Here is a 20,508-nt window from a genome sequence, read left to right as displayed (position 1 = left end):
ATAGACTCAGGGGTCTCCCAGGGGAGTCCCAGCCTACATGCCAAGCCTTAAACTCCCCTTTTATTACATATAATTTACACCTAAGATAGGCCCTAGGTAGTCCTAGGTGCATGATGCTATGTAAGTAAAAAATAAGATATGTACTTTGGTGGTTCGCGTGTCATGTAAGTACCAAACAGTCTATTTCATTTTTCACTACTGTGAGGTCTACCCCTCTCATAGGTTAGCTCTGTGTATTCCCCTATACTTTTTATTTGGTAATTCCATATCGGAGAGGAGTAGCTTTATTTATTTATTGAAAATCCTACTTACTGGTGAGGTTGGATTTAACTTTACTATTTTAGAAATGCCACTTTTAGAGAGTGAACATTTCTCTGCACTTACTGCTCTATTTGCCTGAAACCTGGCCCCAATACACGTCTGGATTGGGCTGGGTGACAGCAAAATGTGTGCCTTCCCTCTAGAGAGCCACAACACAGGTCACGCAACTGCACCTGGGGGGTGAGCTCCGGTCCCCCTCCACCCCCAATAGGTTCAAGACCGATAATTTATATAAGTAAATACATTATAGCTACAGCTTATAATCATGCGAGTTTAAATCATTTGTTGTTAGATGGTTTAAATATTTGAAAGGATCTGTTTTTAATAGACATTTTACTAAAACCACTGGTACATTTGCTAATTCTGTTAATTTAACACCCAACTGCCGTGACATTGCCAACCACAATGCCGTGACTCGGATTCGAACCGAGGTTGCTGCAGCCACAACGCAGAGTACTAACCACTATACGATCACGGCGAGCTACTTGGGCTCAACGACATACAGTGACATGGAGAATTTATAATTCGGAACACTCAGGGCTGTTCCTGTGATAGGCTGGATGTATTCATTGCTTCCTCATTCCTCATTCAGAGGCTGCGTCTCCTCAGTGGTTGATAGGCTGAAACCGTTTCCTGGCCGCCTGCTTGTGAAATGCCAGGAGTCAAAGATCACACATTACACTTGCGGACCTGTGATGGAACAACAATGCAGAGAAACCCACCTGGCACAGACCTTCTATTCTGTCTATTAGACCTGCATCTTCCCTGCACCTTTCAAGCCATTTGTATGTGAAGCAAGAAAGAGTTAGAGAGTGATCCATCTACACTTTTATAGGGAGGATGTCGCCGTGAGCTCCTCCCAGCTAATCACACGAACAGCAGAAAAGCAAGATAAATACACAGTTGAGGGGTGGGCTGCATGGTTATGTTTTTGAGTAAATATTGAAACTGACCTCAGTGGCTCATTAGCAGAGCTGCGGCTAATGACTGGTGCCAAATCATGATGAAGCAAGCACCATGGCTCGTAGGGGACCCACAACACGCTTTTCTTAGCTCACTGAATTAAAGTATAAACTTCCGCCGTGTGTGAGTGGTAAAGGCTTGTTAATATGGTTCCTTTTCCAATTCAAGTCTGACAACAAGAGGCAGGAACCACGTGGCTTCGGAAGCTCAGGAAAGTAGCCACCAACCACAGAGAAAGAGAGAACTGGCAGTATGAGAGGTGGAGAAAACAGAAGCGGGAGCAAGGAGCTCAAATGAGATTGATGGCATTTAAATAGAGCGCGTAAAGGAACAGTTACACAGCTAAGAAATGGGAAAGACAGACTAGGGAAAAAAAAAACAGAGAAAGAGCCTTTAGATGAAATTCTCTTCCTGGGACAGCAGGTTAAGAGAAATTACACATGGGGAGGTTAAGCATGTAACAAGGGGGAGAATAAAAAAGAAAATGCAGTTTTATGAAGTGTGTTTGCCAATCCAGCCAGCACTTTTGTTCTATTTCTCTCTTTGCGTCTTTTATTGGTAAAGTAACTTTCAAGTGTATGCGCAGGTATGAATGAGAGAGCAACGGTATAATAATTTGAAGCGTTTACACCAGTGCTAAAGTAGGAATGAGGTGTAGCAAAGACATGAAAGAGGTAGCGATAACAAATATGTGGAGAGGCAATAGTGACACAAAAATAAGCCACCTATTTATAAAACTGAAATGGAAGAAATACTAAAGGTTAACTTCTGAAATTGTAGCCGATAATAAAAAGATTCTCGTTGTTGGCAGGATTCGAACTTGCGCGGGGATACCCCAATGGATTTCTAGTCCATCGCCTTAACCACTCGGCCACAACAACTTGCTGTAAGCAGCCTACAAATATTTTGTTTGAAAGTTTTGAAGTTTTCCCACATCAAAGTACTGATATTCTGCAATGCGCTTTTTAAAAACAATGTTTTTTTCATCATGCACGTTCTGTCCTAAAAACAAAAATTGGATGAGTATATCTCTGGATCTGTAAAAGGATACGCTTGCATTCAAACTCTCTTGTGGCACTCAATTTTTTGGACCCTGTTGCACTCTGTTTTTGCGCTGCTTTTAGTCTACGACCCATATTACAGAAGTCAACCATCTCTGAGTATTTGGGACTCCTTGTAAGTGCCTTATCTTTAATCCTTGAAAAGCTCTATAATAAAGGGGTCTGTCAAAGATTGCTTGAATGGAAGATAAAAGAAGGCCCACTTGTCTCACCAAATGCAGTAGAGAAACCTGATGTTTTACTCATGTTATCCTTAGTTCAGTTTTTGTTAGACCTGGCATCCTTAAGGTGGCCTACCAGCAACCTTTTTGCTTTTCACCTCACGTTTTGCTGTATCTTTATGTTGGCCTTAGGACTCTAATCACTTTATCACTACTGTGAGAAAGTGGCTCTGTATATACTGTTCCCAAATAGGTACAGTGTGCACAGAGTCCCCAGTCCCCAGAGGTTTGGCAGAGGCTAAAGTTAGATATAACCTTACTCTCTAAAGTGGTAGCTTGCCGAGCAGTAAGGCAGTATCAGAGTACAGTGTAAAACATTTGTTGTACACACTCAGTCAGCAAATGGTCTCACACACTCAAGAACTGAACTCTAGGCCATTGGTTTGCATACAAAAGATATTGTTGTTTTATTTTAGAACCAACAATAGGTATCAAAATATACTTTCTCAGAATGAGATGCTTTAGTTAAATACTTTGCAATAGGCAATTGACTTTTGCAGGTCATAGTTACAGTTTATTGCAATAGGCAACACAATTTGAATAACAATAATACATTGAGCTCAATGGGAATTTTAAGTTATATGCAATTAATTACTTTCAGGATTACTTTTCTAAATCCAGGTCTGGATCCTAGATTCAGTCCTGGGACAGTTCTTGGAAACAAGTGAGTAAATTCGTTTTAGTTACTGTTGTGATTTTTAAGCAATATTTTGCTATTTTAAAAGTTGACACTTAGAAACTTTTGCTGATCAAATTACCAATGTTATCCTATGGAAGGAAATTCACTTAGCAGGTAAGTGGGGTTATGGTTACTTTTTCTAGGTCAGTGTTGGATCCTAGATCCAGCACTACTGTACCACCTGTAAGCAGTTGAGAAACTGTGTTTAAGTTATACAGGCGATTTTTAAGGAATATTTACATGTTTGCAAAATCGACACTTAGAAGAAATTTCACAGAAAAACAGTCAATGGTTTCCTATGGAAGAAAATTCAAGTTACGGGTAAAGTACGTTCTCGTTACTTTTGTAATCCAGTGCTGGGCTCCTAGGCTCAGTACTGGGACATCTATCTAAAACAGGTAAACAATTACGTTTTCACAGTTGGTACGATTTTTAAAGAATATTTGTAAGTTTCAAAAATCGACACTTAGAAAATTTTCAGCAAAAAGCAGGCAATGATATCCCATGGAAGGAAATTCGAGTTACTGGTAAGTACGGTTAAAATTACTTTTCAGGGTCAGTACCGAGCTCCAAGATGCAGCACTGAGGTCTCTCCTGATAACAGGTGAGTAAATCAGAATTCGTTGTTCGGCTGATTTTAGATGAATATTTTAAAGTTCCAAAACTCCACACCACTTAGAAGAATTTCCAAGTGAAACCACTGAATGTTAGCCTATGGAAGAAAAGTGAGTTATCGGCTTTTAGGTAAGTACTCGACTGGCAGAGTTATGGTTCTGGGCTTAGACTCAGGGGTCTCCCAGGTGAGTCCCAGCCTACTTGCCAAGCCTTAAACTCCGCTTTTATTACATATAATTTATACCTAAGGTAGGCCCTAGGTAGTCCTAGGTGCATGATGCTATGTAAGTAAAAAATAAGATATGTACTTTGGTGGTTCGCGTGTCCTGTAAGTACCAAACAGTCTATTTCATTTTTCACTACTGTGAGGTCTACCCCTCTCATAGGTTAGCTCTGTGTATTCCCCTATACTTTTTATTTGGTAATTCCATATCGGAGAGGAGTAGCTTTATTTATTTATTGAAAATCCTACTTACTGGTGAGGTTGAATTTAACTTTACTATTTTAGAAATGCCACTTTTAGAGAGTGAACATTTCTCTGCACTTACTGCTCTATTTGCCTGAAACCTGGCCCCAATACACGTCTGGATTGGGCTGGGTGACAGCAAAATGTGTGCCTTCCCTCTAGAGAGCCACAACACAGGTCACTCAACTGCACCTGGGGGGTGAGCTCCGCTCCCCCTCCACCCCCAATAGGTTCAAGAACGATAATTTATGTAAGTAAATACATTATAGCTACAGCTTATAATCATGCGAGTTTAAATCATTTGTTGTTAGATGGTTTAAATATTTGAAAGGATCTGTTTTTAATAGACATTTTACAAAAACCACTGGTACATTTGCTAATTCTGTAAAATTAACACCCAACTGCCGTGACATTGCCAACCACAATGCCGTGACTCGGATTCGAACCGAGGTTGCTGCGGCCACAACGCAGAGTACTAACCACTATACGATCACGGCGAGCTACTTGGGCTCAATGACATACAGTGACATGGAGAATTTATAATTCGGAACACTCAGGGCTGTTCCTGTGATAGGCTGGATGTATTCATTGCTTCCTCATTCCTCATTCAGAGGCTGCGTCTCCTCAGTGGTTGATAGGCTGAAACCGTTTCCTGGCCGCCTGCTTGTGAAATGCCAGGAGTCAAAGATCACACATTACACTTGCGGACCTGTGATGGAACAACAATGCAGAGAAACCCACCTGGCACAGACCTTCTATTCTGTCTATTAGACCTGCATCTTCCCTGCACCTTTCAAGCCATTTGTATGTGAAGCAAGAAAGAGTTAGAGAGTGATCCATCTACACTTTTATAGGGAGGATGTCGCCGTGAGCTCCTCCCAGCTAATCACACGAACAGCAGAAAAGCAAGATAAATACACAGTTGAGGGGTGGGCTGCATGGTTATGTTTTTGAGTAAATATTGAAACTGACCTCAGTGGCTCATTAGCAGAGCTGCGGCTAATGACTGGTGCCAAATCATGATGAAGCAAGCACCATGGCTCATAGGGGACCCACAACACGCTTTTCTTAGCTCACTGAATTAAAGTATAAACCTCCGCCGTGTGTGAGTGGTAAAGGCTTGTTATTATGGTTCCTTTTCCAATTCAAGTCTGACAACAAGAGGCAGGAACCACCTGGCTTCGGAAGCTCAGGAAAGTAGCCACCAACCACAGAGAAAGAGAGAACTGGCAGTATGAGAGGTGGAGAAAACAGAAGCGGGAGCAAGGAGCTCAAATGAGATTGATGGCGTTTAAATAGAGCGCGTAAAGGAACAGTTACACAGCTAAGAAATGGGAAAGACAGACTAGGGAAAAAAACACAGAAAGAGCCTTTAGATGAAATTCTCTTCCTGGGACAGCAGGTTAAGAGAAATTACACATGGGGAGGTTAAGCATGTAACAAGGGGGAGAATAAAAAAGAAAATGCAGTTTTATGAAGTGTGTTTGCCAATCCAGCCAGCACTGTTGTTCTATTTCTCTCTTTGCGTCTTTTATTGGTAAAGTAACTTTCAAGTGTATGCGCAGGTATGAATGAGAGAGCAACGGTATAATAATTTGAAGCGTTTACACCAGTGCTAAAGTAGGAATGAGGTGTAGCAAAGACATGAAAGAGGTAGCGATAACAAATATGTGGAGAGGCAATAGTGACACAAAAATAAGCCACCTATTTATAAAACTGAAATGGAAGAAATACTAAAGGTTAACTTCTGAAATTGTAGCCGATAATAAAAAGATTCTCGTTGTTGGCAGGATTCGAACCTGCGCGGGGATACCCCAATGGATTTCTAGTCCATCGCCTTAACCACTCGGCCACAACAACTTGCTGTAAACTGCCTACAAATATTTTGTTTGAAAGTTTTGAAGTTTTCCCACATCAAAGTACTGATATTCTGCAATGCGCTTTTTAAAAACAATGTTTTTTTCATCATGCACGTTCTGTCCTAAAAACAAAAATTGGATGAGTATATCTCTGGATCTGTAAAAGGATACGCTTGCATTCAAACTCTCTTGTGGCACTCAAGTTTTTTGGACCCTGTTGCACTCTGTTTTTGCGCTGCTTTTAGTCTACGACCCATATTACAGAAGTCAACCATCTCTGAGTATTTGGGACTCCTTTGTAAGTGCCTTATCTTTAATCCTTGAAAAGCTCTATAATAAAGGGGTCTGTCAAAGATTGCTTGAATGGAAGATAAAAGAAGGCCCACTTGTCTCACCAAATGCAGTAGAGAAACCTGATGTTTTACTCATGTTATCCTTAGTTCAGTTTTTGTTAGACCTGGCATCCTTAAGGTGGCTTACCAGCAACCTTTTTGCTTTTCACCTCACGTTTTGCTGTATCTTTATGTTGGCCTTAGGACTCTAATCACGTTATCACTACTGTGAGAAAGTGGCTCTGTATATACTGTTCCCAAATAGGTACAGTGTGCACAGAGTCCCCAGTCCCCAGAGGTTTGGCAGAGGCTAAAGTTAGATATAACCTTACTCTCTAAAGTGGTAGCTTGCCGAGCAGTAAGGCAGTATCAGAGTGCAGTGTAAAACATTTGTTGTACACACTCAGTCAGCAAATGGTCTCACACACTCAAGAACTGAACTCTAGGCCATTGGTTTGCATACAAAAGATATTGTTGTTTTATTTTAGAACCAACATTAGGTATCAAAATATACTTTCTCAGAATGAGATGCTTTAGTTAAATACGTTGCAATAGGCAATTGACTTTTGCAGGTAATAGTTACAGTTTATTGCAATAGGCAACACAATTTGAATCACAATAATACATTGAGCTCAATGGGAATTTTAAGTTATATGCAATTAATTACTTTCAGGATTACTTTTCTAAATCCAGGACTGGATCCTAGATTCAGTCCTGGGACAGTTCTTGGAAACAAGTGAGTAAATTTGTTTTAGTTACTGTTGTGATTTTTAAGCAATATTTTGCTATTTTAAAAGTTGACACTTAGAAACTTTTGCTGATCAAATTACCAATGTTATCCTATGGAAGGAAATTCACTTAGCAGGTAAGTGGGGTTATGGTTACTTTTTCTAGGTCAGTGTTGGATCCTAGATCCAGCACTACTGTACCACCTGTAAGCAGTTGAGAAACTGCGTTTAAGTTATACAGGCGATTTTTAAGGAATATTTACATGTTTGCAAAATCGACACTTAAAAAGAAATTTCACAGAAAAACAGTCAATGGTTTCCTATGGAAGAAAATTCAAGTTACGGGTAAAGTACGTTCTCGTTACTTTTGTAATCCAGTGCTGGGCTCCTAGGCTCAGTACTGGGACATCTATCTAAAACAGGTAAACAATTACGTTTTCACAGTTGGTACGATTTTTAAAGAATATTTGTAAGTTTCAAAAATCGACACTTAGAAAATTTTCAGCAAAAAGCAGGCAATGATATCCCATGGAAGGAAATTCGAGTTACTGGTAAGTACGGTTAAAATTACTTTTCAGGGTCAGTACCGAGCTCCAAGATGCAGCACTGAGGTCTCTCCTGATAACAGGTGAGTAAATCAGAATTCGTTGTTCGGCTGATTTTAGATGAATATTTTAAAGTTCCAAAACTCCACACCACTTAGAAGAATTTCCAAGTGAAACCACTCAATGTTAGCCTATGGAAGAAAAGTGAGTTATCGGCTTTTAGGTAAGTACTCGACTGGCAGAGTTATGGTTCTGGGCATAGACTCAGGGGTCTCCCAGGGGAGTCCCAGCCTACATGCCAAGCCTTAAACTCCCCTTTTATTACATATAATTTACACCTAAGATAGGCCCTAGGTAGTCCTAGGTGCATGATGCTATGTAAGTAAAAAATAAGATATGTACTTTGGTGGTTCGCGTGTCCTGTAAGTACCAAACAGTCTATTTCATTTTTCACTACTGTGAGGTCTACCCCTCTCATAGGTTAGCTCTGTGTATTCCCCTATACTTTTTATTTGGTAATTCCATATCGGAGAGGAGTAGCTTTATTTATTTATTGAAAATCCTACTTACTGGTGAGGTTGGATTTAACTTTACTATTTTAGAAATGCCACTTTTAGAGAGTGAACATTTCTCTGCACTTACTGCTCTATTTGCCTGAAACCTGGCCCCAATACACGTCTGGATTGGGCTGGGTGACAGCAAAATGTGTGCCTTCCCTCTAGAGAGCCACAACACAGGTCACGCAACTGCACCTGGGGGGTGAGCTCCGGTCCCCCTCCACCCCCAATAGGTTCAAGACCGATAATTTATGTAAGTAAATACATTATAGCTACAGCTTATAATCATGCGAGTTTAAATCATTTGTTGTTAGATGGTTTAAATATTTGAAAGGATCTGTTTTTAATAGACATTTTACTAAAACCACTGGTACATTTGCTAATTCTGTAAAATTAACACCCAACTGCCGTGACATTGCCAACCACAATGCCGTGACTCGGATTCGAACCGAGGTTGCTGCAGCCACAACGCAGAGTACTAACCACTATACGATCACGGCGAGCTACTTGGGCTCAACGACATACAGTGACATGGAGAATTTATAATTCGGAACACTCAGGGCTGTTCCTGTGATAGGCTGGATGTATTCATTGCTTCCTCATTCCTCATTCAGAGGCTGCGTCTCCTCAGTGGTTGATAGGCTGAAACCGTTTCCTGGCTGCCTGCTTGTGAAATGCCAGGAGTCAAAGATCACACATTACACTTGCGGACCTGTGATGGAACAACAATGCAGAGAAACCCACCTGGCACAGACCTTCTATTCTGTCTATTAGACCTGCATCTTCCCTGCACCTTTCAAGCCATTTGTATGTGAAGCAAGAAAGAGTTAGAGAGTGATCCATCTACACTTTTATAGGGAGGATGTCGCCGTGAGCTCCTCCCAGCTAATCACACGAACAGCAGAAAAGCAAGATAAATACACAGTTGAGGGGTGGGCTGCATGGTTATGTTTTTGAGTAAATATTGAAACTGACCTCAGTGGCTCATTAGCAGAGCTGCGGCTAATGACTGGTGCCAAATCATGATGAAGCAAGCACCATGGCTCGTAGGGGACCCACAACACGCTTTTCTTAGCTCACTGAATTAAAGTATAAACTTCCGCCGTGTGTGAGTGGTAAAGGCTTGTTAATATGGTTCCTTTTCCAATTCAAGTCTGACAACAAGAGGCAGGAACCACGTGGCTTCGGAAGCTCAGGAAAGTAGCCACCAACCACAGAGAAAGAGAGAACTGGCAGTATGAGAGGTGGAGAAAACAGAAGCGGGAGCAAGGAGCTCAAATGAGATTGATGGCATTTAAATAGAGCGCGTAAAGGAACAGTTACACAGCTAAGAAATGGGAAAGACAGACTAGGGAAAAAAACACAGAAAGAGCCTTTAGATGAAATTCTCTTCCTGGGACAGCAGGTTAAGAGAAATTACACATGGGGAGGTTAAGCATGTAACAAGGGGGAGAATAAAAAAGAAAATGCAGTTTTATGAAGTGTGTTTGCCAATCCAGCCAGCACTTTTGTTCTATTTCTCTCTTTGCGTCTTTTATTGGTAAAGTAACTTTCAAGTGTATGCGCAGGTATGAATGAGAGAGCAACGGTATAATAATTTGAAGCGTTTACACCAGTGCTAAAGTAGGAATGAGGTGTAGCAAAGACATGAAAGACGTAGCGATAACAAATATGTGGAGAGGCAATAGTGACACAAAAATAAGCCACCTATTTATAAAACTGAAATGGAAGAAATACTAAAGGTTAACTTCTGAAATTGTAGCCGATAATAAAAAGATTCTCGTTGTTGGTAGGATTCGAACTTGCGCGGGGATACCCCAATGGATTTCTAGTCCATCGCCTTAACCACTCGGCCACAACAACTTGCTGTAAGCAGCCTACAAATATTTTGTTTGAAAGTTTTGAAGTTTTCCCACATCAAAGTACTGATATTCTGCAATGCGCTTTTTAAAAACAATGTTTTTTTCATCATGCACGTTCTGTCCTAAAAACAAAAATTGGATGAGTATATCTCTGGATCTGTAAAAGGATACGCTTGCATTCAAACTCTCTTGTGGCACTCAATTTTTTGGACCCTGTTGCACTCTGTTTTTGCGCTGCTTTTAGTCTACGACCCATATTACAGAAGTCAACCATCTCTGAGTATTTGGGACTCCTTTGTAAGTGCCTTATCTTTAATCCTTGAAAAGCTCTATAATAAAGGGGTCTGTCAAAGATTGCTTGAATGGAAGATAAAAGAAGGCCCACTTGTCTCACCAAATGCAGTAGAGAAACCTGATGTTTTACTCATGTTATCCTTAGTTCAGTTTTTGTTAGACCTGGCATCCTTAAGGTGGCCTACCAGCAACCTTTTTGCTTTTCACCTCACGTTTTGCTGTATCTTTATGTTGGCCTTAGGACTCTAATCACTTTATCACTACTGTGAGAAAGTGGCTCTGTATATACTGTTCCCAAATAGGTACAGTGTGCACAGAGTCCCCAGTCCCCAGAGGTTTGGCAGAGGCTAAAGTTAGATATAACCTTACTCTCTAAAGTGGTAGCTTGCCGAGCAGTAAGGCAGTATCAGAGTACAGTGTAAAACATTTGTTGTACACACTCAGTCAGCAAATGGTCTCACACACTCAAGAACTGAACTCTAGGCCATTGGTTTGCATACAAAAGATATTGTTGTTTTATTTTAGAACCAACAATAGGTATCAAAATATACTTTCTCAGAATGAGATGCTTTAGTTAAATACTTTGCAATAGGCAATTGACTTTTGCAGGTCATAGTTACAGTTTATTGCAATAGGCAACACAATTTGAATAACAATAATACATTGAGCTCAATGGGAATTTTAAGTTATATGCAATTAATTACTTTCAGGATTACTTTTCTAAATCCAGGTCTGGATCCTAGATTCAGTCCTGGGACAGTTCTTGGAAACAAGTGAGTAAATTCGTTTTAGTTACTGTTGTGATTTTTAAGCAATATTTTGCTATTTTAAAAGTTGACACTTAGAAACTTTTGCTGATCAAATTACCAATGTTATCCTATGGAAGGAAATTCACTTAGCAGGTAAGTGGGGTTATGGTTACTTTTTCTAGGTCAGTGTTGGATCCTAGATCCAGCACTACTGTACCACCTGTAAGCAGTTGAGAAACTGTGTTTAAGTTATACAGGCGATTTTTAAGGAATATTTACATGTTTGCAAAATCGACACTTAGAAGAAATTTCACAGAAAAACAGTCAATGGTTTCCTATGGAAGAAAATTCAAGTTACGGGTAAAGTACGTTCTCGTTACTTTTGTAATCCAGTGCTGGGCTCCTAGGCTCAGTACTGGGACATCTATCTAAAACAGGTAAACAATTACGTTTTCACAGTTGGTACGATTTTTAAAGAATATTTGTAAGTTTCAAAAATCGACACTTAGAAAATTTTCAGCAAAAAGCAGGCAATGATATCCCATGGAAGGAAATTCGAGTTACTGGTAAGTACGGTTAAAATTACTTTTCAGGGTCAGTACCGAGCTCCAAGATGCAGCACTGAGGTCTCTCCTGATAACAGGTGAGTAAATCAGAATTCGTTGTTCGGCTGATTTGAGATGAATATTTTAAAGTTCCAAAACTCCACACCACTTAGAAGAATTTCCAAGTGAAATCACTGAATGTTAGCCTATGGAAGAAAAGTGAGTTATCGGCTTTTAGGTAAGTACTCGACTGGCAGAGTTATGGTTCTGGGCTTAGACTCAGGGGTCTCCCAGGTGAGTCCCAGCCTACTTGCCAAGCCTTAAACTCCCCTTTTATTACATATAATTTATACCTAAGGTAGGCCCTAGGTAGTCCTCGGTGCATGATGCTATGTAAGTAAAAAATAAGATATGTACTTTGGTGGTTCGCGTGTCCTGTAAGTACCAAACAGTCTATTTCATTTTTCACTACTGTGAGGTCTACCCCTCTCATAGGTTAGCTCTGTGTATTCCCCTATACTTTTTATTTGGTAATTCCATATCGGAGAGGAGTAGCTTTATTTATTTATTGAAAATCCTACTTACTGGTGAGGTTGAATTTAACTTTACTATTTTAGAAATGCCACTTTTAGAGAGTGAACATTTCTCTGCACTTACTGCTCTATTTGCCTGAAACCTGGCCCCAATACGCGTCTGGATTGGGCTGGGTGACAGCAAAATGTGTGCCTTCCGTCTAGAGAGCCACAACACAGGTCACTCAACTGCACCTGGGGGGTGAGCTCCGCTCCCCCTCCACCCCCAATAGGTTCAAGACCGATAATTTATGTAAGTAAATACATTATAGCTACAGTTTATAATCATGCGAGTTTAAATCATTTGTTGTTAGATGGTTTAAATATTTGAAAGGATCTGTTTTTAATAGACATTTTACAAAAACCACTGGTACATTTGCTAATTCTGTGAAATTAACACCCAACTGCCGTGACATTGCCAACCACAATGCCGTGACTCGGATTCGAACCGAGGTTGCTGCGGCCACAACGCAGAGTACTAACCACTATACGATCACGGCGAGCTACTTGGGCTCAATGACATACAGTGACATGGAGAATTTATAATTCGGAACACTCAGGGCTGTTCCTGTGATAGGCTGGATGTATTCATTGCTTCCTCATTCCTCATTCAGAGGCTGCGTCTCCTCAGTGGTTGATAGGCTGAAACCGTTTCCTGGCCGCCTGCTTGTGAAATGCCAGGAGTCAAAGATCACACATTACACTTGCGGACCTGTGATGGAACAACAATGCAGAGAAACCCACCTGGCACAGACCTTCTATTCTGTCTATTAGACCTGCATCTTCCCTGCACCTTTCAAGCCATTTGTATGTGAAGCAAGAAAGAGTTAGAGAGTGATCCATCTACACTTTTATAGGGAGGATGTTGCCGTGAGCTCCTCCCAGCTAATCACACGAACAGCAGAAAAGCAAGATAAATACACAGTTGAGGGGTGGGCTGCATGGTTATGTTTTTGAGTAAATATTGAAACTGACCTCAGTGGCTCATTAGCAGAGCTGCGGCTAATGACTGGTGCCAAATCATGATGAAGCAAGCACCATGGCTCATAGGGGACCCACAACACGCTTTTCTTAGCTCACTGAATTAAAGTATAAACCTCCGCCGTGTGTGAGTGGTAAAGGCTTGTTAATATGGTTCCTTTTCCAATTCAAGTCTGACAACAAGAGGCAGGAACCACCTGGCTTCGGAAGCTCAGGAAAGTAGCCACCAACCACAGAGAAAGAGAGAACTGGCAGTATGAGAGGTGGAGAAAACAGAAGCGGGAGCAAGGAGCTCAAATGAGATTGATGGCGTTTAAATAGAGCGCGTAAAGGAACAGTTACACAGCTAAGAAATGGGAAAGACAGACTAGGGAAAAAAACACAGAAGGAGCCTTTAGATGAAATTCTCTTCCTGGGACAGCAGGTTAAGAGAAATTACACATGGGGAGGTTAAGCATGTAACAAGGGGGAGAATAAAAAAGAAAATGCAGTTTTATGAAGTGTGTTTGCCAATCCAGCCAGCACTTTTGTTCTATTTCTCTCTTTGCGTCTTTTATTGGTAAAGTAACTTTCAAGTGTATGCGCAGGTATGAATGAGAGAGCAACGGTATAATAATTTGAAGCGTTTACACCAGTGCTAAAGTAGGAATGAGGTGTAGCAAAGACATGAAAGAGGTAGCGATAACAAATATGTGGAGAGGCAATAGTGACACAAAAATAAGCCACCTATTTATAAAACTGAAATGGAAGAAATACTAAAGGTTAACTTCTGAAATTGTAGCCGATAATAAAAAGATTCTCGTTGTTGGCAGGATTCGCACCTGCGCGGGGATACCCCAATGGATTTCTAGTCCATCGCCTTAACCACTCGGCCACAACAACTTGCTGTAAACTGCCTACAAATATTTTGTTTGAAAGTTTTGAAGTTTTCCCACATCAAAGTACTGATATTCTGCAATGCGCTTTTTAAAAACAATGTTTTTTTCATCATGCACGTTCTGTCCTAAAAACAAAAATTGGATGAGTATATCTCTGGATCTGTAAAAGGATACGCTTGCATTCAAACTCTCTTGTGGCACTCAAGTTTTTTGGACCCTGTTGCACTCTGTTTTTGCGCTGCTTTTAGTCTACGACCCATATTACAGAAGTCAACCATCTCTGAGTATTTGGGACTCCTTTGTAAGTGCCTTATCTTTAATCCTTGAAAAGCTCTATAATAAAGGGGTCTGTCAAAGATTGCTTGAATGGAAGATAAAAGAAGGCCCACTTGTCTCACCAAATGCAGTAGAGAAACCTGATGTTTTACTCATGTTATCCTTAGTTCAGTTTTTGTTAGACCTGGCATCCTTAAGGTGGCTTACCAGCAACCTTTTTGCTTTTCACCTCACGTTTTGCTGTATCTTTATGTTGGCCTTAGGACTCTAATCACGTTATCACTACTGTGAGAAAGTGGCTCTGTATATACTGTTCCCAAATAGGTACAGTGTGCACAGAGTCCCCAGTCCCCAGAGGTTTGGCAGAGGCTAAAGTTAGATATAACCTTACTCTCTAAAGTGGTAGCTTGCCGAGCAGTAAGGCAGTATCAGAGTGCAGTGTAAAACATTTGTTGTACACACTCAGTCAGCAAATGGTCTCACACACTCAAGAACTGAACTCTAGGCCATTGGTTTGCATACAAAAGATATTGTTGTTTTATTTTAGAACCAACATTAGGTATCAAAATATACTTTCTCAGAATGAGATGCTTTAGTTAAATACTTTGCAATAGGCAATTGACTTTTGCAGGTAATAGTTACAGTTTATTGCAATAGGCAACACAATTTGAATCACAATAATACATTGAGCTCAATGGGAATTTTAAGTTATATGCAATTAATTACTTTCAGGATTACTTTTCTAAATCCAGGACTGGATCCTAGATTCAGTCCTGGGACAGTTCTTGGAAACAAGTGAGTAAATTTGTTTTAGTTACTGTTGTGATTTTTAAGCAATATTTTGCTATTTTAAAAGTTGACACTTAGAAACTTTTGCTGATCAAATTACCAATGTTATCCTATGGAAGGAAATTCACTTAGCAGGTAAGTGGGGTTATGGTTACTTTTTCTAGGTCAGTGTTGGATCCTAGATCCAGCACTACTGTACCACCTGTAAGCAGTTGAGAAACTGCGTTTAAGTTATACAGGCGATTTTTAAGGAATATTTACATGTTTGCAAAATCGACACTTAGAAGAAATTTCACAGAAAAACAGTCAATGGTTTCCTATGGAAGAAAATTCAAGTTACGGGTAAAGTACGTTCACGTTACTTTTGTAATCCAGTGCTGGGCTCCTAGGCTCAGTACTGGGACATCTATCTAAAACAGGTAAACAATTACGTTTTCACAGTTGGTACGATTTTTAAAGAATATTTGTAAGTTTCAAAAATCGACACTTAGAAAATTTTCAGCAAAAAGCAGGCAATGATATCCCATGGAAGGAAATTCGAGTTACTGGTAAGTACGGTTAAAATTACTTTTCAGGGTCAGTACCGAGCTCCAAGATGCAGCACTGAGGTCTCTCCTGATAACAGGTGAGTAAATCAGAATTCGTTGTTCGGCTGATTTTAGATGAATATTTTAAAGTTCCAAAACTCCACACCACTTAGAAGAATTTCCAAGTGAAACCACTCAATGTTAGCCTATGGAAGAAAAGTGAGTTATCGGCTTTTAGGTAAGTACTCGACTGGCAGAGTTATGGTTCTGGGCATAGACTCAGGGGTCTCCCAGGGGAGTCCCAGCCTACATGCCAAGCCTTAAACTCCCCTTTTATTACATATAATTTACACCTAAGATAGGCCCTAGGTAGTCCTAGGTGCATGATGCTATGTAAGTAAAAAATAAGATATGTACTTTGGTGGTTTGCGTGTCCTGTAAGTACCAAACAGTCTATTTCATTTTTCACTACTGTGAGGTCTACCCCTCTCATAGGTTAGCTCTGTGTATTCCCCTATACTTTTTATTTGGTAATTCCATATCGGAGAGGAGTAGCTTTATTTATTTATTGAAAATCCTACTTACTGGTGAGGTTGGATTTAACTTTACTATTTTAGAAATGCCACTTTTAGAGAGTGAACATTTCTCTGCACTTACTGCTCTATTTGCCTGAAACCTGGCCCCAATACACGTCTGGATTGGGCTGGGTGACAGCAAAATGTGTGCCTTCCCTCTAGAGAGCCACAACACAGGTCACGCAACTGCACCTGGGGGGTGAGCTCCGGTCCCCCTCCACCCCCAATAGGTTCAAGACCGATAATTTATGTAAGTAAATACATTATAGCTACAGCTTATAATCATGCGAGTTTAAATCATTTGTTGTTAGATGGTTTAAATATTTGAAAGGATCTGTTTTTAATAGACATTTTACTAAAACCACTGGTACATTTGCTAATTCTGTAAAATTAACACCCAACTGCCGTGACATTGCCAACCACAATGCCGTGACTCGGATTCGAACCGAGGTTGCTGCAGCCACAACGCAGAGTACTAACCACTATACGATCACGGCGAGCTACTTGGGCTCAACGACATACAGTGACATGGAGAATTTATAATTCGGAACACTCAGGGCTGTTCCTGTGATAGGCTGGATGTATTCATTGCTTCCTCATTCCTCATTCAGAGGCTGCGTCTCCTCAGTGGTTGATAGGCTGAAACCGTTTCCTGGCCGCCTGCTTGTGAAATGCCAGGAGTCAAAGATCACACATTACACTTGCGGACCTGTGATGGAACAACAATGCAGAGAAACCCACCTGGCACAGACCTTCTATTCTGTCTATTAGACCTGCATCTTCCCTGCACCTTTCAAGCCATTTGTATGCGAAGCAAGAAAGAGTTAGAGAGTGATCCATCTACACTTTTATAGGGAGGATGTCGCCGTGAGCTCCTCCCAGCTAATCACACGAACAGCAGAAAAGCAAGATAAATACACAGTTGAGGGGTGGGCTGCATGGTTATGTTTTTGAGTAAATATTGAAACTGACCTCAGTGGCTCATTAGCAGAGCTGCGGCTAATGACTGGTGCCAAATCATGATGAAGCAAGCACCATGGCTCGTAGGGGACCCACAACACGCTTTTCTTAGCTCACTGAATTAAAGTATAAACTTCCGCCGTGTGTGAGTGGTAAAGGCTTGTTAATATGGTTCCTTTTCCAATTCAAGTCTGACAACAAGAGGCAGGAACCACGTGGCTTCGGAAGCTCAGGAAAGTAGCCACCAACCACAGAGAAAGAGAGAACTGGCAGTATGAGAGGTGGAGAAAACAGAAGCGGGAGCAAGGAGCTCAAATGAGATTGATGGCATTTAAATAGAGCGCGTAAAGGAACAGTTACACAGCTAAGAAATGGGAAAGACAGACTAGGGAAAAAAACACAGAAAGAGCCTTTAGATGAAATTCTCTTCCTGGGACAGCAGGTTAAGAGAAATTACACATGGGGAGGTTAAGCATGTAACAAGGGGGAGAATAAAAAAGAAAATGCAGTTTTATGAAGTGTGTTTGCCAATCCAGCCAGCACTTTTGTTCTATTTCTCTCTTTGCGTCTTTTATTGGTAAAGTAACTTTCAAGTGTATGCGCAGGTATGAATGAGAGAGCAACGGTATAATAATTTGAAGCGTTTACACCAGTGCTAAAGTAGGAATGAGGTGTAGCAAAGACATGAAAGAGGTAGCGATAACAAATATGTGGAGAGGCAATAGTGACACAAAAATAAGCCACCTATTTATAAAACTGAAATGGAAGAAATACTAAAGGTTAACTTCTGAAATTGTAGCCGATAATAAAAAGATTCTCGTTGTTGGCAGGATTCGAACCTGCGCGGGGATACCCCAATGGATTTCTAGTCCATCGCCTTAACCACTCGGCCACAACAACTTGCTGTAAGCAGCCTACAAATATTTTGTTTGAAAGTTTTGAAGTTTTCCCACATCAAAGTACTGATATTCTGCAATGCGCTTTTTAAAAACAATGTTTTTTTCATCATGCACGTTCTGTCCTAAAAACAAAAATTGGATGAGTATATCTCTGGATCTGTAAAAGGATACGCTTGCATTCAAACTCTCTTGTGGCACTCAATTTTTTGGACCCTGTTGCACTCTGTTTTTGCGCTGCTTTTAGTCTACGACCCATATTACAGAAGTCAACCATCTCTGAGTATTTGGGACTCCTTTGTAAGTGCCTTATCTTTAATCCTTGAAAAGCTCTATAATAAAGGGGTCTGTCAAAGATTGCTTGAATGGAAGATAAAAGAAGGCCCACTTGTCTCACCAAATGCAGTAGAGAAACCTGATGTTTTACTCATGTTATCCTTAGTTCAGTTTTTGTTAGACCTGGCATCCTTAAGGTGGCCTACCAGCAACCTTTTTGCTTTTCACCTCACGTTTTGCTGTATCTTTATGTTGGCCTTAGGACTCTAATCACTTTATCACTACTGTGAGAAAGTGGCTCTGTATATACTGTTCCCAAATAGGTACAGTGTGCACAGAGTCCCCAGTCCCCAGAGGTTTGGCAGAGGCTAAAGTTAGATATAACCTTACTCTCTAAAGTGGTAGCTTGCCGAGCAGTAAGGCAGTATCAGAGTACAGTGTAAAACATTTGTTGTACACACTCAGTCAGCAAATGGTCTCACACACTCAAGAACTGAACTCTAGGCCATTGGTTTGCATACAAAAGATATTGTTGTTTTATTTTAGAACCAACAATAGGTATCAAAATATACTTTCTCAGAATGAGATGCTTTAGTTAAATACTTTGCAATAGGCAATTGACTTTTGCAGGTCATAGTTACAGTTTATTGCAATAGGCAACACAATTTGAATAACAATAATACATTGAGCTCAATGGGAATTTTAAGTTATATGCAATTAATTACTTTCAGGATTACTTTTCTAAATCCAGGTCTGGATCCTAGATTCAGTCCTGGGACAGTTCTTGGAAACAAGTGAGTAAATTCGTTTTAGTTACTGTTGTGATTTTTAAGCAATATTTTGCTATTTTAAAAGTTGACACTTAGAAACTTTTGCTGATCAAATTACCAATGTTATCCTATGGAAGGAAATTCACTTAGCAGGTAAGTGGGGTTATGGTTACTTTTTCTAGGTCAGTGTTGGATCCTAGATCCAGCACTACTGTACCACCTGTAAGCAGTTGAGAAACTGTGTTTAAGTTATACAGGCGATTTTTAAGGAATATTTACATGTTTGCAAAATCGACACTTAGAAGAAATTTCACAGAAAAACAGTCAATGGTTTCCTATGGAAGAAAATTCAAGTTACGGGTAAAGTACGTTCTCGTTACTTTTGTAATCCAGTGCTGGGCTCCTAGGCTCAGTACTGGGACATCTATCTAAAACAGGTAAACAATTACGTTTTCACAGTTGGTACGATTTTTAAAGAATATTTGTAAGTTTCAAAAATCGACACTTAGAAAATTTTCAGCAAAAAGCAGGCAATGATATCCCATGGAAGGAAATTCGAGTTACTGGTAAGTACGGTTAAAATTACTTTTCAGGGTCAGTACCGAGCTCCAAGATGCAGCACTGAGGTCTCTCCTGATAACAGGTGAGTAAATCAGAATTCGTTGTTCGGCTGATTTTAGATGAATATTTTAAAGTTCCAAAACTCCACACCACTTAGAAGAATTTCCAAGTGAAACCACTGAATGTTAGCCTATGGAAGAAAAGTGAGTTATCGGCTTTTAGGTAAGTACTCGACTGGCAGAGTTATGGTTCTGGGCTTAGACTCAGGGGTCTCCCAGGTGAGTCCCAGCCTACTTGCCAAGCCTTAAACTCCCCTTTTATTACATAGAATTTATACCTAAGGTAGGCCCTAGGTAGTCCTAGGTGCATGATGCTATGTAAGTAAAAAATAAGATATGTACTTTGGTGGTTCGCGTGTCCTGTAAGTACCAAACAGTCTATTTCATTTTTCACTACTGTGAGGTCTACCCCTCTCATAGGTTAGCTCTGTGTATTCCCCTATACTTTTTATTTGGTAATTCCATATCGGAGAGGAGTAGCTTTATTTATTTATTGAAAATCCTACTTACTGGTGAGGTTGAATTTAACTTTACTATTTTAGAAATGCCACTTTTAGAGAGTGAACATTTCTCTGCACTTACTGCTCTATT

The 20,508-nt window shown here is 40.3% G+C and overlaps 10 non-coding genes across 10 annotated transcripts; all 10 read right to left on the bottom strand.

The window, feature by feature from the left end:
• Positions 1–727: 727 nt before the first annotated feature.
• TRNAH-GUG (transfer RNA histidin (anticodon GUG)) lies at positions 728–799 on the bottom strand. The gene has a single exon. It is a non-coding gene; the product is annotated as a tRNA-His (tRNA).
• Positions 800–2,083: 1,284 nt separating this feature from the next.
• On the bottom strand, positions 2,084–2,165 carry TRNAS-AGA (transfer RNA serine (anticodon AGA)). The gene has a single exon. It is a non-coding gene; the product is annotated as a tRNA-Ser (tRNA).
• A 2,586-nt stretch (positions 2,166–4,751) lies between these two features.
• TRNAH-GUG (transfer RNA histidin (anticodon GUG)) lies at positions 4,752–4,823 on the bottom strand. The gene has a single exon. It is a non-coding gene; the product is annotated as a tRNA-His (tRNA).
• A 1,281-nt stretch (positions 4,824–6,104) lies between these two features.
• On the bottom strand, positions 6,105–6,186 carry TRNAS-AGA (transfer RNA serine (anticodon AGA)). Its single transcript has one exon. It is a non-coding gene; the product is annotated as a tRNA-Ser (tRNA).
• A 2,589-nt stretch (positions 6,187–8,775) lies between these two features.
• TRNAH-GUG (transfer RNA histidin (anticodon GUG)) lies at positions 8,776–8,847 on the bottom strand. Its single transcript has one exon. It is a non-coding gene; the product is annotated as a tRNA-His (tRNA).
• A 1,281-nt stretch (positions 8,848–10,128) lies between these two features.
• TRNAS-AGA (transfer RNA serine (anticodon AGA)) lies at positions 10,129–10,210 on the bottom strand. Its single transcript has one exon. It is a non-coding gene; the product is annotated as a tRNA-Ser (tRNA).
• Positions 10,211–12,797: 2,587 nt separating this feature from the next.
• Positions 12,798–12,869, bottom strand: TRNAH-GUG (transfer RNA histidin (anticodon GUG)). The gene has a single exon. It is a non-coding gene; the product is annotated as a tRNA-His (tRNA).
• A 1,281-nt stretch (positions 12,870–14,150) lies between these two features.
• TRNAS-AGA (transfer RNA serine (anticodon AGA)) lies at positions 14,151–14,232 on the bottom strand. The gene has a single exon. It is a non-coding gene; the product is annotated as a tRNA-Ser (tRNA).
• Positions 14,233–16,820: 2,588 nt separating this feature from the next.
• Positions 16,821–16,892, bottom strand: TRNAH-GUG (transfer RNA histidin (anticodon GUG)). Its single transcript has one exon. It is a non-coding gene; the product is annotated as a tRNA-His (tRNA).
• Positions 16,893–18,173: 1,281 nt separating this feature from the next.
• On the bottom strand, positions 18,174–18,255 carry TRNAS-AGA (transfer RNA serine (anticodon AGA)). The gene has a single exon. It is a non-coding gene; the product is annotated as a tRNA-Ser (tRNA).
• Between the last annotated feature and the right edge of the window lie 2,253 nt (positions 18,256–20,508).

Source organism: Triturus cristatus, chromosome 12, assembly GCF_964204655.1.
Source record: "Triturus cristatus chromosome 12, aTriCri1.1, whole genome shotgun sequence".
NCBI classification, from domain to species: domain Eukaryota; kingdom Metazoa; phylum Chordata; class Amphibia; order Caudata; family Salamandridae; genus Triturus; species Triturus cristatus.
This window is presented reverse-complemented; position numbering and strand designations above follow the sequence as displayed.